Source organism: Protopterus annectens, chromosome 7.part0 (genome assembly GCF_019279795.1).
Source record: "Protopterus annectens isolate FY-2018-M chromosome 7.part0, PAN1.0, whole genome shotgun sequence".
Lineage (NCBI taxonomy): Eukaryota > Metazoa > Chordata > Ceratodontiformes > Protopteridae > Protopterus > Protopterus annectens.
Window position 1 is genome coordinate 1697481606 of NC_056739.1, and position 18582 is coordinate 1697500187.

Consider the following 18582-nt stretch of genomic DNA (forward strand, 5'->3'; position numbering starts at 1 on the left):
GCTTACCTTATTAGGTGCAGATAATGAGCACCCCACTTGGTAGCTCTGCCTGTGGGCTAGCAGACTTCTTTGCAGAGTAAAGTAAGTGATAATATTGTAATTTGTTGTAGTTTTATGAAAATATGTACTACTTTTGTGGCAACAACTGACACTACAAAATAAGTCAGTAGCTTATAATTGTTGGTATGTGAACTTCTGTGTAATTATATTTCAATTGATAGTGTTGACTGTTTTCCTCAGGGACAAATTACTTTTTACTCTCTGTTAAGAGGGGGTATTTTTGGCAGAGTGTAACCTGACCAGAAGTAGTTGATGGCTAAAAACTGCAGTCAACAGCAAAACTTTTATGGACATTTCCCCACTTTCTTCCCAGGAGGACTGACCTTGGGGTTGGTTGTATTAAACTGTGGTGCAGAGGTCATAGTTTTTTGCATAGCTCTGCCCAAACTTCTCAACTCCTTAATGCAACCCGTTTGGACAAAACCCAAAATAATAAGGGGACAAAGGCCCAAAAGTAGGGACAGATTTTAAGTATTACTGTTATAAACTTAGAAAGTTGCTAGAGTAACAGGATTTGTGTTAGCATGCATTTTCTGAAGGATATGAAGTCTGAAACTCAAACGTATGTCATTATTTAGTGACTTCAGTCTTCAGTGATTTGCCAGAAAAACACAAATTTTATGAGGAACAGACAAAGTATAAGGCAAAGATCTGGACATTCTGTGGAAAACTGAACAGTTGAGAGGTATGGCTCTGCCACTCATAAGAATGTAGTCTCATCTATTTTTGTGCTGGCCATGTGTTTTGGCCTTTGTATACTTTTGGCCAGATTGCAGCTGGCTGATCAGCTAGACTCATGTTAAGATGCACATGCTGAATGCTTTTCTCAGTACAGAAAGAGGATGGAAATATCCTACATAATGATGTGCCATATCTGCAAGTGTTTTAATTGTTTGATTGCCATAGCAGCCATATAGTCTTATTGTGATATAGCAGTTCAGATCAGAGAGAAATCTGTTAAGTCAGTGCAGGTGCTCATAGGCTCATAGGTTCATAGGTGTGTACTAGGCTAATGGCCCTGGAGCCTTTACAAGCCTAGCCCATATGATTACCCTGGCATTGTGCCACCCGACCTTAGTTCCCAGTGCCTCTATCAAGTAGAGACACTGGAGTGATCCCTGTGGTGAATTTTCTATTTCCCATCCACTCATCAAGATTTCTCTTGAAGAGGACCAGTGAGGCACTCTGCTTGCCATGTATGGGAAGTCTATTCCATAGCATGGGCAGTCTCTGGATTATGAACCTGTCCCTCCAGCTTGTTCTGTTGATTGTGGTAATGAGGTTGAGGTCTCTGAAGCATGTAGTTGGAGGGATTGGGATTTCTTTAGATGTAGCATTTCTAACAGAGCTGGGTCAGACATGGCTTTGTAAGTCAAGCAGAGATTGCCTCTAAGCAGGTGATATGAGACAGAGAATAGTTGGAGTTTTATGAGTCTGTCCATATAGGACAAGTGTTTAAGGCCTGGGATCCTCTTTGTGAGGTATTTTTTGTAGCCTCTCCAGTTGTTGTAGGTGTCTAGTGAGGTACATGCCAAATGGGGCATTGTACTCAATGATTGGCCTAATGAGGGAAGAGTAGAGGGAGACAATGACCTCCTTCTTCCTGGATGCAAATCCCTTAGTAATGAGATGTGCCACATAGAAGGACTTTCTGACCACAGTGACAATGTGGTGGTCAAAAGAGAGGTTGCTTTCAACCTGTGTTCCCAGATCTCTTATGATGCCTTCTGTGTTCAATAAAATCCCATCGATTCATAGGAACCGGGTTTTTCCCAAAGGGGATGACGACACATTTTTTGGCTTTGAGCTTAAGGCCGTGGTTCTGACACGAGCCATTGGTCTCAGTGAGGCCTTTCTGTAGGATGTCAACATCACTTGGGGAGTTAATTATGGCTCCCAGCTTGCAATTGTCTGTGAACTTTGTCAGCCAGAGTCCCTTCATGTTGGCCTGAACTTCAGAGAAGTAGATACCAAGCAGGAGAGGACCCAGGACCAAACCCTGTGGGACTCCACTCATGACTGGTTGACAGTCTGACTTGGAGTCAGCTACTTTCACACTGTGGGTTCTATCTGTGAGCCAGTTTGCAACCCACCTAGTGATATAGGAGTTGATGCCTAGCTTAGTGAGTTTTTCTATGATTCCTGAGTGGGGAATGGTATCAAAGGCCTTGGCCAGATCAAGCTGGGCTGTATGAACCATTTTGCCTTCATCCACATCTCTGGTGACTGACTCAAAGAAGTCGACCAGGTTGAGCAGGCATGATCTACCCTTCACAAAACCAAACTGTGTGGGATCCAGAGTTTGGAGGTTCCTTATATCTTTGTTTATTAGGTCCATGATGATGCGTTCCACAGCTTTGCATATCAGACTTGTCAGGGTAATGGGGGGATAGTTCCCAGGGTCTGTAGTCGCTCCTCCTTTGTGGAGAGGAATGACTGTAGCAGTACACCATTCAGCAGGGACAAAGCCTGAGGTGAGGTTGTGATTGAACAGAGCACATAGGTGAGGTGCCAGTTCACTTTGTACTTCATGTAGAACACAGCCAAGGATATTGTCAGGTCCCATAGAAGCTGTATTCTTGGCCTTGGACAGTGCTGTTTTAACCTGTGCAGCAGTAATACTGGGTGCCTGGCAATCTACTGGTACTGTGATTGGTCTTTTGGTTGGGGAGAGAGGGGTAAAGTTGGAACTGAATCTGTCGACCAGTATATTGGCAATATCTGTTGGCTCGGTATAGGAGGTGCCATTGTACAACAGCTCTGAGCAAATCTGAGTGTTGCTGTGGAGGTTCTTTACATAACTATAGAAGGCCTTGTGATTGTCTTTACTATCTGCTGCAATTCTGTTTTCATAGCTAGCTTTAGAGGATTTGCTGAGGGATCTCAACTTGTTGTTGAGGCTGATAAGGAAGTTTTTCCAGTCTTGGGACATCACCTTATTTGTCATCAGTTTCCTCCTTGTGTTGTAGAGTTTGTTTTTGGCAGGGGACCACCAGATGGACTTACTTTTTTTTGGAGGAGAGCATCTTGGTTCTATTGGGTATGGCGAGATCCATGCATTTGTGTATGTGCTCGTGCAGGGCATTAGTGCATGATTCAGTGGTCATGCAGCTGTTCTCCAGTTGCATGAGTGCCATGAAGTTAGCCACCTCTGTTTTTAGGAGCCCGAAGTTAACTTTGGAGAAGTTTTTCATGGTGGTTACCTTTGCGGGGTGGGGGGGTGGGGGTGGGAGGGATGTGGATTTCCAAGGTGATTAGTTTGTGGTTGGATCTAACCAGGGAGGAGTTGACTATTGGTACAGAGCAATGGTCACCCATGTTAGTACTGACCAGGTCAAGGATGTTGCTATGTTGGGGGTAAGAATGATCTGGTCCAGGGCATTGGAATTAATGAATTCCAGGAAACGCTGGGCAAGAGTATTGGTACATGAGTAGTTTTCCCAGTTAATGGAGGGGTAGTTAAAGTCACCCAGTATGAGAGTATTAGGTTGGACTCTAATATTCTCCAGGGTGCTTAGGAATGTGGAGTGTGAGTCTTGGGTCATGGTTGGGGACCTATAGCAGGCTACAACCTGAATCACTGTCTTATCCAATGTTAGCTGCACCTGACGTATCTCTGATGTGTCATGTTGGGCTACCAGTCTGGAGGTGTGCACATCCCTTATGAATATGGAAACATCACTGTCTTTGGAGCTTCGGTCCAAGTTCTGGGGCCGAAAGGTATGGAATGAGTTATAGCCTGGTAGTGCAAGGGTGCTATCTGCTGCCTTGAACCAGGTCTCTGTTACAGCACAAATGTCGATGTTCTCCATTTTAAGGAGTGCTTCGAGCGACTGCATTTTGAGATTTAGACTTCTAGCATTGAGCAGCATGACCCTCAGATTGCATTTGTTTGTAACTGTTATGGTGGTAATTTGGTCTTTGGAACACCGCCTAAAAAAGGCACTATGGGCTGGCAAGAGCCTTGGCCAGTATCCAGATGCCCAGGGAGGAAAGATGTAGGCCATCTCTGGCAAAGCATCTAGGTCTGTCAGTCATGTCATCCCAGGCAGACAGATAATGGATCCCCTTAGAATGACACCAAAAACTTAGCCAATTGTTGAAATTAATCATTTTCTGCTTGTACTGTGGTATCATTCTGGGTGATGGTAGGAGGCTGCTCAGGGCTAGAGTCATACCCATCTGGGCTACATAATCTGAGAGCTACTCCATGTCTCTTTTCATGTAGACCACGGAGGTACATCTCAGGTCATTCACACCCACATGTACAATGACAGATTCATATTTGTACCTGTTGTTGACGGACCTGAGTGCGTGCGATATGTGGTGGATCCTGGCACCTGACAGGCAGCTGACTGTTACTTTCTCCTTATTCAACCTAGTGAGTGGGACATCAGTGTGCCTCACTATTGAGTCACCTATGACTAGTCTGTTGGGCATGCTGTTTTGCCTTAGAGGCTTTGGTTGAGTGGCACACTATTTAGGAGAGTTATGTGTCTCATGATTAGTGTTGTGTTGTGGTCAAGTGCGTTTCTGCCTTGGAGGTCTCTGCTGTTTGTGTAGATTTTTATTGAGAGCCTCCGTGAAGGTGTATGTGTGGTTTGTGTTTTAATGTGAAGGCAGTGCTAGTGTGTGTTCTGGAGGGCTATGTGTTCCATGTAGTGTGGTGCACGTGTTGACCTTCTCCTCTTGACCAGCTATTCCGGTCTTGGCTGCAGAGTGCATGGCTTTCAATTTGGATATATAAGTGCATCTCTTGCAAGTCTGAGTGTTGGGAGGTAAGAGGAAAGGGTTGTCAGTGTACATGAGGCAGTTGCTACATTGCTTCAGGATGCTTAATCTCACCAGGCTAATAGGAGAAAGCACAGGGAACTGACCTTTAGACATGCCTGTTGGGGTGAGCATTAATAATAAGTACTGGAGCTGTTTCCTTGTAGAACATTTAGTGCTGGTAACACTGTTGTGTGCTACAATAATTGCTACAAGAAGTCTGGTAAAGTGCTAGACTAATAAGCTAGTAAAATTGCAGGAGAGCAGAGAACTGGCAGATCTAAGGGATAAATTGAAGAGCACCACTCAGAAGCTTGCAAAAGTTCTGGATACAGCAAATCTGTATCTGGACTACACTAGTTCCAGGAAAGGCAGGAAACAGTTTTTTTGTTTTTGGAAGTTAAGAGACAGAAGATAATGAGATTATTCAATATGCAAAAGCTAAAGGGGCGGGCCTTTTCTAATTTCCCACTAACAGTAGAATGAGCTGATGTAATGTGATTGGGGGGATGTCCAGTGTCAACTTTATACCAGAGGCGGGCAACTCAAAGCCACCAAGACATAAGACCACCACAACAACTGGGTGGGAGGGTGGAAAAAAAACAGTTGTACAGATTACAGAAATATTAAATCAAAAGTGCAGACAATAATTGAGAATAAACTCTTATCTTTTCAAAATATCACAGCGGGCAGTAAGTCAGTCTCTCTGCAACAGCTTGAGCAACAGGTATATCTGATTTAAAACACTGACTATTTAAGGCACAGAAACAGAATCCAGACCAATTATCCAAACAATAACAGTTACAGGAATGCCCTGGCTAGATTAAACCAGTTCTGTTCACTTTCTCTTTAGCATGGAGAATGCAGTTTTAGTAAAAAGCCTTGATACTTGGAATTACAGCATAAAATATGTATATTGTCCTTTAGCAAGGGATATGGAGATTATACTCCATCTATATTTTCAAAAATCCGGTCTTGTTTGTTAGTTTTACTTGCTCAAACCCATGGTTTGCTGAAATTATCTTGCTAGGTCAAACCTGGTGTCAAGCCTTGAATGATTTGGCTGAAGCGAACTAACAGTGATATTATCTGATTTTCCAAACAGTATTCCACCTTCACAAAATATGCATATTAAAGACCCTTAAAGTGCTTTACTACTTAACACAACAAAACAAGAGATATGTGGGTATCTTACTAGACCAAACCCGGGGTTACTCTTCGATATTAATGGAGGTACTCAGTGCAGTCTATCACCAAGACAAAGAATACACAACTAAATAGTGATTCATAGATCCACGTAGCACTGTGGAGCAAATGGCTAAAAGCCACAAAAAGGGGACATGCAAATTATGGTATAAGAATGTGCAAATAAACAGGAACAATCAGATATTTGTGCAGTGATATGCAAATGTAGATAAGGGAAAGCAAATTCATAGGTGTCAGGCAGTAATAAGGGAAAGAAATTCATAGGTGTCAGGCAGTAAATGGCACAAGTGCTTACAACTGAGTATAAAGGCAACGAACATGCCAAAAATGTGGCACTTCAAACAACAGCAGTATCTCCTTACATAAGATAAACATTTGTTTACCCCAAGTGGTGGCCCCTCCAGTGCATGACATGGCAGCATGCACACCAAGAAGCAATACATTCAGAGGATAATCTCACACCAGCTCACAGAGGTACAGGTCTGGGAATGGCTGCATTTAGGTAGACATCACACGGGTATTAGTAGACATGTATAGCCTACACACTGGAACTAGAAAACTGCATAAACCCATGAATGCAACAGTATCTGTAGCACTTACATACTGGTTACAAGGACTTTCACAGACAAACTGGGAAGACACTGAGCATTTTGCAAACATCAGCCTGTAGCATGCTCAGGTAATTCATCAACAAATTGCTTCTACATATGGGTAAGCACTTCCACTTTCCCAGTACACAGTGGGTGGGGAGAGTGCCTCTACCATCCATGGCTTCTGTGATATTGTCTGCCCTCCTGAATTGCTGAGAGCCATAGACTGCACCCATGTGGCAATAAAGACACCATTAAAGATCATATCAAAAACATACATAAATGCAGAGAAAGCCCTTTGTTCAGACACTGTTCAAATCATAGAAGTGTAAAGATAATATTAGCTTTCATTTGGGGCCTGAAACCAAGACCTCCAATGAACGTTTTAAACACCTTTATTAAATTATCACTTAAAACATGGGCAAACATACATTAACAGAAAAGAAAACAAACCATATTAACATTTTTCCATTAAAATACATTATGAATCATATTTCTTTTTTTCTTTATAGCTGTCATCAGTCCAACATCACAATCTTTGCTCAATTCCTGCCTTCCTTGAAACATCAGTCCGACTCTTCCTGACCATTATTCTATACATACTGTACCTGCAATTTCCATTTATTAGTATCTCATCGCTCATTTTCCTTTCTAAAGATTCCTTTTTCAATTCTTTTTATAATATTCAATGATTCAAATGTAGTTGGTTTGGACTTTGAGTTCCATTTTCAAGTAATTGCTTTTTTGGCAACCAACATAATTAAACTTAACAAGGCCTTACTATGTCTAGTTAATTCAGATCTTGTGCTCCAGATCAGAAGAATAATTTTCTTAGCTATAGCCATTGACTCACCTGGAATTTACTGGAGAAAACTGACAAAGGAATCAAGGTATTGGGAGCAAATACCTAGAGAGGGTATGCTAAGAGAGCAGGATGAGACCAAGGCGATGTTTGGACTGCAGGCTGAAGACCTTCAGCAAACTTTGATGGTATCATTGCTGCTGGACCAAGAAGAGCATCTGGACAGATGGGTATCAGGTTTCCCCTTAAATGCTTTATCTTTTCAACTAGAACCCCTACCACCCCCAATGTGATGATCAAGGTTATATCACAAACTCACACAAATGCTCAGAAAGTCCTCTGATCAGGCATGGTTCAAATCATAGTGAAAGGATAATATTGGCTTTCATTTCAGACTCAAACCCAAGACTTCCAGCATACCATGCTGGTGTTACTGTGGCTGGACCAACAGGAGCCTCTAGACAGGTAGATGTTGAGTTTTCCCTTAAGAGCCTTATCTTTTCATCTAGGAAACATCCAGCATGGTGACGAAGATCAAATCACAAACATACCCAATGCAGCGAAAGCCTACTGCTCAGGCATGGTTCAAATCATAGAAGTGAAAGGGTAATATTATCTCAAATTTTCAACTCGAACACAAGACTCTCGCATAATGTACTAGTGTCACTGCTGCCAGACCAGCAAGAGCCTACAGTCAGAGAGTCATTGCATTTTCTTTTATTCCCCAATTATCTTTCTTCATTAGAACATAAGGAAATTTTACATAGCTTATCTTCTATCATCCTTAAAAGTACTCTCCTTCAACCTTATAATTAAAGGATCTAAAGAGTATGCAAACAGTAGTGAGGTATATGGTTGCCCTGCTTATATCCAGTGAGACTAAGACCCCAGGACCTACATTTATTGTAGTCTTTGCACCCTTATTTAATGCTGCCACCACCTTCACAAACTGCTGTAGGAATCCAATGTGTTGCAAATAAATTCTGCTTATTACAGCAAATACTTTTCCTGCATCCTTACAAGCCACAAACAGAGTCTTATTACAATGTATCTTCAATAATAAATGATGTCTTAATCCAGTTATGAAAATTGTTCTTCCTGTAACACAGACAGTCTGACCATTATGTATAAGACAGGGGAGGATACTTGCTAATCTCTTAGTCAATAATGCTGTATGTACTGTAGTTTATAATCATGGTTCAGAACAGACATCAGTCTATAGGATCCCCACCTCTGTAGGATCCTTCTCTGACTTCAGTATGACTATAACTGAGGCCTGTCTCCACAACCCTGGGGTTTTACAGGCAGTGGAAACATAATTACCATATTCAAGAAACCCTGTCCTGAAATCTTCTTTCCCACATTTATACTTTTCTATAGACAGTCCTGTCACATCCCAAAGGCTTCCCTTTCTTTTGTTCATTTATTATTAATTCCATCTTTTCTTCCAACATTGCCCTTATCACAGATAGAGCCTGGTCAGGATCTAGCTGTTTAAGCTCCAACGACTCCAGAGAAGACTCCATCTCCTGAGTCTGAGCCTCCTTCTCAGCATTTTTGATGCGACTCACTATAACATTGAGTGAAGCAGTTCAGAATTACATATGTGTATTGTGAACTCCCCCCACCTTACCAGTGCTATTTAATTACATGCCATCCTTTACACTTTCTTTTGCTTTAATTTGAGGACTAAATGTTTTTGGTTGGCAAGGATAGCTTTAGAATTTTTAAGCTGAAGGGACCTTTTAGCTTGGTCTGCTATATACTGTAATGACTTAACATTTTTTTCCTTTAGTGTCTCCACAACTTCTTTTGTGCTTTTAGCAACTCTTCCATAAGTCTCTAAAATTCTGTTTCATTTGTTGCAATTTCTCCAGGTTCTGACCTTTTAAAAGGTTAACAATCTCTGATATGAACACGTTTCACACAACTGTTGGATCATCTAGGCCCTGAGTCACTCTTTCATTCCATCTCCTACTTATGTTGGTCTTAGGTTCACTCTCCATTTTTTTTTTCTGTCCTGCAACAATCCAGTGCACTACCACAGGTACATGATGTAACGTGGTTGTGGGAAAGATATGTAAAGACTATAATATAAACACACAGTCCCTGGACACAGACACTATCTGTCTCATTCCTGAGTTAGCATATAAACACTGTCCCTGATAACAATATAGCTTTCCCTTTCACATTGTTATGGCTACTGTTAGTGGTAGCTCAATAGGAACAGACAAGCCCACTGCTTTTATTGTTCAGATAACCACTGTAAAGTGGGATAGTTTTGAGACACGACATTGTTCACCATCCCAGCTGATCTCTCATTCTTAACTGATAGATGTGCAGGGTTGTACTCCAGGCACAATATGCTGCTCCACACTCAGAAATGGAGCTGGATGGTGCTGTCCATGGCATTTGGGAGATTATGGAGGATGGGTATTATACTAGGATTGACTTTGTGTACTGTATAGTGGGCCATATCATTATAATGACCACTTCTTTCAGAATGTTAGCCAGTGCTGCCATTGACACTTTGCACTCCAGAATGAACCATGCCCTCTCTCTCTCTTATGTGCGCACGCGCGTGCGTGTGTGTGTATGTATGTGCATACCAGTGATGGACTCATAACATTACCATTTCAAGGTACACGGTCTGCAAGACTTATCCATCCCCATGTTGACAATGGGGTCAGCCACGACCCATACTCACTCAGGGGTGATTCTATTTGTGTGTGAGTACCATACAGGTCATGTTCCTTTATTTCTGCCATGTCTGTGTTCAGGGGAGCATCTGAGCTTGCAGAGTGTTCATAGTGCCATATCCTTGCTGCAGGGTCCCATAGTGCCTCTTTCACAAGTCCCCCATCACACTTGTCCCATGCACATTTCTGTTCTGTCATTCCCCCAATGGAGGAGATCCTATATGATACAATATTATTCCTGCTGTGTCCTAATGATCCCATCGCTGCACTGTTTCATGCAAAAGCCATGATCTCCTTTACTATTCCTATCATGTTTCAAATTTCAGTCTTCCACAAATGATACAGCCTTGGCAACATAATTACATGCTTGTATCATTATTAACATATAAAATAGTATATGTAATATTGTTTATTACAGCAGCTTGAGCATTGTTGAGTCTCAGAATCAAATTCTTAAAGGAAAACTCCAACTTCTCCTACAGTTTAACTCAACTCTTAGGATGGTTTTCTCCCTACAGTATGATTTCAGTACTGTGTAGGTACCTGCAACCCGTTTGTACTTTATAAAACTTTGATTTCTTCATTTTGGTATCAAAGGAAGGGAAAGACCACCCACATTTTTAAGATCAACTTCTCACATGAGTTGCAGAGGAATTTGTCTATACTTGCATGACATACCACAGACACAGAGAAATGTGTAGTCAGGAGCTCAGGCTGCTGTAAACAAGACAGAAAGGTGTGAAACTGTTTTCTATTGTCTTTATTGCATATAGGTTGAGAATTTACACTGATTCACAGCTGCTTCTAATGTAGCTGTGCCTTTCAGACCAAAACAGAGCAATTAAATCAGTCAGTGGTTCAAAGGCAGTTGTCATCTCTTTTAACAAATTTACAAAAGCAGCATCACAGTATTGAAATGCTAAGCTTTAAACTTTAAATGTTTGTTGTTTATACTACTTTACATTTTAAGGTGACTTGAATGTAGTATCAAAGATATCTGTGACATTTAGAGAAAAGTCAGAAAATATTTTTTTTGTAATTCTTGTAAAGTGTCAGCACATTTACCAAAGTGTAGGGGGAGGGGCTGTCAATTCATCTTGGACTACAAAAAGATACTTTGAACAAAGGCCTGCAATTTAGCAACTGTTTTGGTTGGAGCTGTATAATTCCTTAGTATACTATAAAACAAGCCCTGAGGCATGCACAAATGAGGGCCATTCAAGAAATAAAAGAAGCAGTCCTGTTACACAAGGTATATAAGATGACACTGACTGACACTAAATCCATTATATGTCAATGGCATGGGAATACACCACTACTTCCTTATGTCTATCATGACTCATTTAAAGCAGACATGAACTGGATTGTGGGAAAGAGAAAGGCTTGAAGAAAAATAAGATCACGTTCATATATCAAGCCCCATTGACGGCCATTTGGCGGAAAACATATTAAAATTTTATAAGAAGCAGTTAGAGTGATTTTGAGAGGTTAAAATTACTCAAAAAACAGAGATGGAGTGAAAAAATAGATTTGTTTAGTTCTAAGGTGGAGTGTTCCTTTAAACATCTAGGATAGTGTTACGTATAATGGACACTTGCCTGGGTAACCAATTATGAACAGCTTTACTTTGAGGAGAGGGTAGAGTTAACTATTTGAGGGGTGACAGTACTAGTGTTAGTCTGCATATGACAGTAGGTTAAAAAATCTGCTAATACAGCTCTTTTTGAACCTTCTCCTAGAGCTTGTCTCATTTCCCTAATGTAGACACCAGCAGTGGGGAAGTCTTGATCTGCATGTGGATGCTTGCTCCCTTTAAATGAATTTGTCAAAGATGGGTCATCTAAATGAAAACTCATAGGCATATTAGCTTGTGCTGTTGTTTGAACAAATTCAGTGCCATCAGACTCTAAGACATACAAAGATGTTCTGAGACCAGTGTTTAATGAGCTAGAGATCCATGGAGTCACCAGTTTACTTGAGTCAGTATTTAATTTCATCTCATTTACAAATTAGTCTGTGTGTGTGGTTGTGTTTAGTCCCACTGATTCATGACCACCTCATAACAACCCTATAGACAGTTATCTGACAAGTTTACAGTGTTTTCATGGCAGACATATGGGAGTAGCTTAGCAGGCCTTTCTCCAAACTGACCCTGAACGGCAACCCCAGTCTGTTCTGTAGCACAGGTCATTGGCTTGCAGACTGACACTACCTCTGTACTAACAGGCCAACACAGATTAGCTTATAAAATCTTACTGTCATCTTTTATTTTTATTTTAACAAGATTCTTTTTGTGGCTACAATTAGTGCTTAGTATGTACTCCTGATCAAGGTCTTTTCATAGTATGTACAAATGAGATTATAACATATTATAATCTTTATTTTATTTTTATTTTAACAACATTTATTTTTGCATTTTAATTAGTGCTGTTTATTCCCAGGCAGAGTCTTTAAAAGGCCCTTTGAAATCAAAGCCCTACCCAATTAACAAACTAAAATAAAAATAAAGTTATTTTGTTGTCATGCATACTTCTTCATTGCTGTTTGTAGCACATAGCAGTAAGAAAAATTTGACTGCTGCCTGAGTGAGAAATGAAACAAAACACCATAAGTCCTTACTGTAATACAAATGTTGCATGACTTGATGAACTCTGGGCATGGGCCATGGCCCCATACCATTTTTGGAAAAGTATTAAAGAATTATGAGGCCAGCTTTCAAATTCTGCAGTGCTGGGTGGCATCTCTCCTGGTAGCACTTTTATCTATCGCTGGCACTTTAAAGCAGAGGATTAAAGCTATGAGCTACTTATCTTATAACTGTTATTCTACAGTCCTAAGTTTGAGTTCTTCATTTTCATTTACCTAATACACAACTCTGAGTAAGTAATGTAAGTGAACCTTGCTCCTGAAAAGATGGATTTATCTAGTTAAAATAACTAAGTAAGCCAGTCAGTAAATACATACATACATACATACATACATACATAAATAAATACATGAATAAATAAATAAATAAATAAATAAATAAATAAATAAATAAATCTGTTCAATGAGAATGGGTTGATTCAGAAAGGATACCACAAGGTAACCATTTCTGATTCAGAGGCATTCCTACCACGGTGCTACAACATGAAGACATGCAGCATGGTGATGGTCTGTCTCTGCAGCCACGCTACATGCTAGTGAAGTAGTGGGAGGTAGAGGCATATGCTAATTAGCCATGCGATCTTCTTTTGTAGCTGCCAACAGTAAGTTATTTATGCAGCTGAGCGATTCAGAGTATGGCAGCACCTAGCTGGGGAGTTTAGTGGTCAGGTAATGCTAGTGCAAGTGTGAGTGTGTGCAGATAAGGGGCTGCATGTGCGAGTGTATGGGTAAATGTGTATGTCTGCCTGGTTGGTAGCAAAAGGGGCATTATGCAGAGGGTAGGTGAGGTGTGCATTTTTGTGTGCGTATGGAATGAGTGCATGTGTGCATTTGTGTGTGTTATGGCAGTCCTACTTCCACTCACCCCTAGATCAACTAGCAAAGTCTACAACATTGGATCGGGGACCTCTAGTCAACAGGGATAAGTTAGTGGACAAGGGTTGAGGGGAAACACTAGCCAACAGACATAATGTTGCAGACATGGGTTGGGGGAAATACTACTCATCAGGGAGAACAACTTCTCAAAGCTTAATGACACTTACATAGTACAGGAATGGGAAGAAATCAGTAACGAACAGGGAGAATGTCTTGTGTCTTAATGACACTTACACAGTACAGGAATGGGAAGAAATCAGTAACGAACAGGGAGAATGTCTTGTGTCTTAATGGCACTTACACAGTACGGGAATGGAAATAAATCAATAACTAACAGGGAGAATGTCTTGTGTCTTAATGACACTTACACAGTATGGGAATGGGAAGAAATCAATAACTAACAGGGAGAATGTCTTGTCTTAATGGCACTTACACAGTACGGGAATGGGAAGAAATCAGTAATGAACAGGGAGAATGTCTTGTGTCTTAATGACACTTACACAGTACGGGAATGGGAAGAAATCAGTAATGAACAGGGAGAATGTCTTGTGTCTTAATGACACTTACACAGTATGGGAATGGGAAGAAATCAGTAACTAACAGGGAGAATGTCTTGTGTCTTAATGACACTTACACAGTATGGGAATGGGAAGAAATCAGTAACTAACAGGGAGAATGTCTTGTGTCTTAATGGCACTTACACAGTATGGGAATGGGAAGAAATCAGTAACTAACAGGGAGAATGTCTTGTGTCTTAATGGCACTTACACAGTACGGGAATGGGAAGAAATCAGTAACTAACAGGGAGAATGTCTTGTGTCTTAATGGCACTTACACAGTATGGGAATGGGAAGAAATCAATAACGAACAGGGAGAATGTCTTGTGTCTTAATGACACTTGCACAGTATGGGAATGGGAAGAAATCAGTAACTAACAGGGAGAATGTCTTGTGTCTTAATGGCACTTACACAGTACGGGAATGGGAAGAAATCAGTAACTAACAGGGAGAATGTCTTGTGTCTTAATGGCACTTACACAGTATGGGAATGGGAAGAAATCAATAACTAACAGGGAGAATGTCTTGTGTCTTAATGGCACTTACACAGTACGGGAATGGGAAGAAATCAGTAACTAACAGGGAGAATGTCTTGTGTTTTAATGACACTTACACAGTACAGGAATGGGAAGAAATCAGTAACGAACAGGGAGAATGTCTTGTGTCTTAATGGCACTTACACAGTACGGGAATGGGAAGAAATCAATAACTAACAGGGAGAATGTCTTGTCTTAATGACACTTACACAGTACGGGAATGGGAAGAAATCAGTAACTAACAGGGAGAATGTCTTGTGTCTTAATGGCACTTACACAGTACAGGAATGGGAAGAAATCAGTAACTAACAGGGACAATGTCTTGTGTCTTAATGACACTTACACAGTATGGGAATGGGAAGAAATCAGTAACGAACACGGAGAATGTCTTGTGTCTTAATGGCACTTACACAGTATGGGAATGGGAAGAAATCAGTAACTAACAGGAGAATGTCTTGTGTCTTAATGACACTTACACAGTATGGGAATGGGAAGAAATCAGTAACGAACAGGGAGAATGTCTTGTGTCTTAATGGCACTTACACAGTATGGGAATGGGAAGAAATCAGTAACGAACAGGGAGAATGTCTTGTGTCTTAATGGCACTTACACAGTACGGGAATGGGAAGAAATCAGTAACTAACAGGGAGAATGTCTTGTGTCTTAATGACACTTACACAGTATGGGAATGGGAAGAAATCAGTAACTAACAGGGAGAATGTCTTGTGTTTTAATGACACTTACACAGTACGGGAATGGGAAGAAATCAGTAACTAACAGGGAGAATGTCTTGTGTCTTAATGGCACTTACACAGTACGGGAATGGGAAGAAATCAGTAACTAACAGGGAGAATGTCTTGTGTCTTAATGACACTTACACAGTATGGGAATGGGAAGAAATCAATAACTAACAGGGAGAATGTGTTGTGTCTTAATGACACTTACACAGTACGGGGATGGGAAGAAATCAGTAACTAACAGGGAGAATGTGTTGTGTCTTAATGGCACTTACATAGTATGGGAATGGGAAGAAATCAGTAACTAACAGGGAGAATGTCTTGTCTTAATGGCACTTACACAGTACGGGAATGGGAAGAAATCAGTAACTAACAGGGAGAATGTCTTGTGTCTTAATGGCACTTACACAGTATGGGAATGGGAAGAAATCAGTAACTAACAGGGAGAATGTCTTAAGTCTTAATGGCACTTACACAGTACGGGAATGGGAAGAAATCAGTAACTAACAGGGAGAATGTCTTGTGTCTTAATGGCACTTACACAGTATGGGAATGGGAAGAAATCAATAACGAACAGGGAGAATGTCTTGTGTCTTAATGACACTTACACAGTATGGGAATGGGAAGAAATCAGTAACTAACAGGGAGAATGTCTTGTGTCTTAATGGCACTTACACAGTACGGGAATGGGAAGAAATCAGTAACTAACAGGGAGAATGTCTTGTGTCTTAATGGCACTTACACAGTATGGGAATGGGAAGAAATCAATAACTAACAGGGAGAATGTCTTGTGTCTTAATGGCACTTACACAGTACGGGAATGGGAAGAAATCAGTAACTAACAGGGAGAATGTCTTGTGTTTTAATGACACTTACACAGTACGGGAATGGGAAGAAATCAGTAACGAACAGGGAGAATGTCTTGTGTCTTAATGGCACTTACACAGTACGGGAATGGGAAGAAATCAATAACTAACAGGGAGAATGTCTTGTCTTAATGACACTTACACAGTACGGGAATGGGAAGAAATCAGTAACTAACAGGGAGAATGTCTTGTGTCTTAATGGCACTTACACAGTACGGGAATGGGAAGAAATCAGTAACTAACAGGGACAATGTCTTGTGTCTTAATGACACTTACACAGTATGGGAATGGGAAGAAATCAGTAACGAACAGGGAGAATGTCTTGTGTCTTAATGGCACTTACACAGTATGGGAATGGGAAGAAATCAGTAACTAACAGGGAGAATGTCTTGTGTCTTAATGACACTTACACAGTATGGGAATGGGAAGAAATCAGTAACGAACAGGGAGAATGTCTTGTGTCTTAATGGCACTTACACAGTATGGGAATGGGAAGAAATCAGTAACGAACAGGGAGAATGTCTTGTGTCTTAATGGCACTTACACAGTACGGGAATGGGAAGAAATCAGTAACTAACAGGGAGAATGTCTTGTGTCTTAATGACACTTACACAGTATGGGAATGGGAAGAAATCAGTAACTAACAGGGAGAATGTCTTGTGTTTTAATGACACTTACACAGTACGGGAATGGGAAGAAATCAGTAACGAACAGGGAGAATGTCTTGTGTCTTAATGGCACTTACACAGTACGGGAATGGGAAGAAATCAGTAACTAACAGGGAGAATGTCTTGTCTTAATGGCACTTACACAGTACGGGAATGGGAAGAAATCAGTAACTAACAGGGAGAATGTCTTGTGTCTTAATGACACTTACACAGTATGGGAATGGGAAGAAATCAATAACTAACAGGGAGAATGTGTTGTGTCTTAATGACACTTACACAGTACGGGGATGGGAAGAAATCAGTAACTAACAGGGAGAATGTGTTGTGTCTTAATGGCACTTACACAGTATAGGAATGGGAAGAAATCAGTAACTAACAGGGAGAATGTCTTGTCTTAATGGCACTTACACAGTACGGGAATGGGAAGAAATCAGTAACTAACAGGGAGAATGTCTTGTGTCTTAATGGCACTTACACAGTATGGGAATGGGAAGAAATCAGTAACTAACAGGGAGAATGTCTTGTGTCTTAATGGCACTTACACAGTATGGGAATGGGAAGAAATCAATAACTAACAGGGAGAATGTCTTGTGTTTTAATGGCACTTACACAGTACGGGAATGGGAAGAAATCAGTAACGAACAGGGAGAATGTCTTGTGTTTTAATGGCACTTACACAGTACGGGAATGGCAAGAAATCAGTAACTAACAGGGAGGATGTCTTGTGTCTTAATGGCACTTACACAGTATGGGAATGGGAAGAAATCAATAACTAACAGGGAGAATGTCTTGTCTTAATGGCACTTACACAGTACGGGAATGGGAAGAAATCAGTAATGAACAGGGAGAATGTCTTGTGTTTTAATGACACTTACACAGTACGGGAATGGGAAGAAATCAGTAACGAACAGGGAGAATGTCTTGTGTCTTAATGGCACTTACACAGTACGGGAATGGGAAGAAATCAATAACTAACAGGGAGAATGTCTTGTGTCTTAATGGCACTTACACAGTACGGGAATGGGAAGAAATCAGTAACTAACAGGGAGAATGTCTTGTGTTTTAATGGCACTTACACAGTACAGGAATGGGAAGAAATCAGTAACTAACAGGGAGAATGTCTTGTGTCTTAATGACACTTACACAGTATGGGAATGGGAAGAAATCAGTAACTAACAGGGAGAATGTCTTGTGTCTTAATGACACTTACACAGTACGGGAATGGGAAGAAATCAGTAACTAACAGGGAGAATGTCTTGTGTCTTAATGGCACTTACACAGTACGGGAATGGGAAGAAATCAGTAACTAACAGGGAGAATGTCTTGTGTCTTAATGACACTTACACAGTATGGGAATGGGAAGAAATCAGTAACTAACAGGGAGAATGTCTTGTCTTAATGGCACTTACACAGTATGGGAATGGGAAGAAATCAGTAACTAACAGGGAGAATGTCTTGTGTTTTAATGGCACTTACACAGTACGGGAATGGGAAGAAATCAGTAACTAACAGGGAGAATGTCTTGTGTCTTAATGGCACTTACACAGAATGGGAATGGGAAGAAATCAG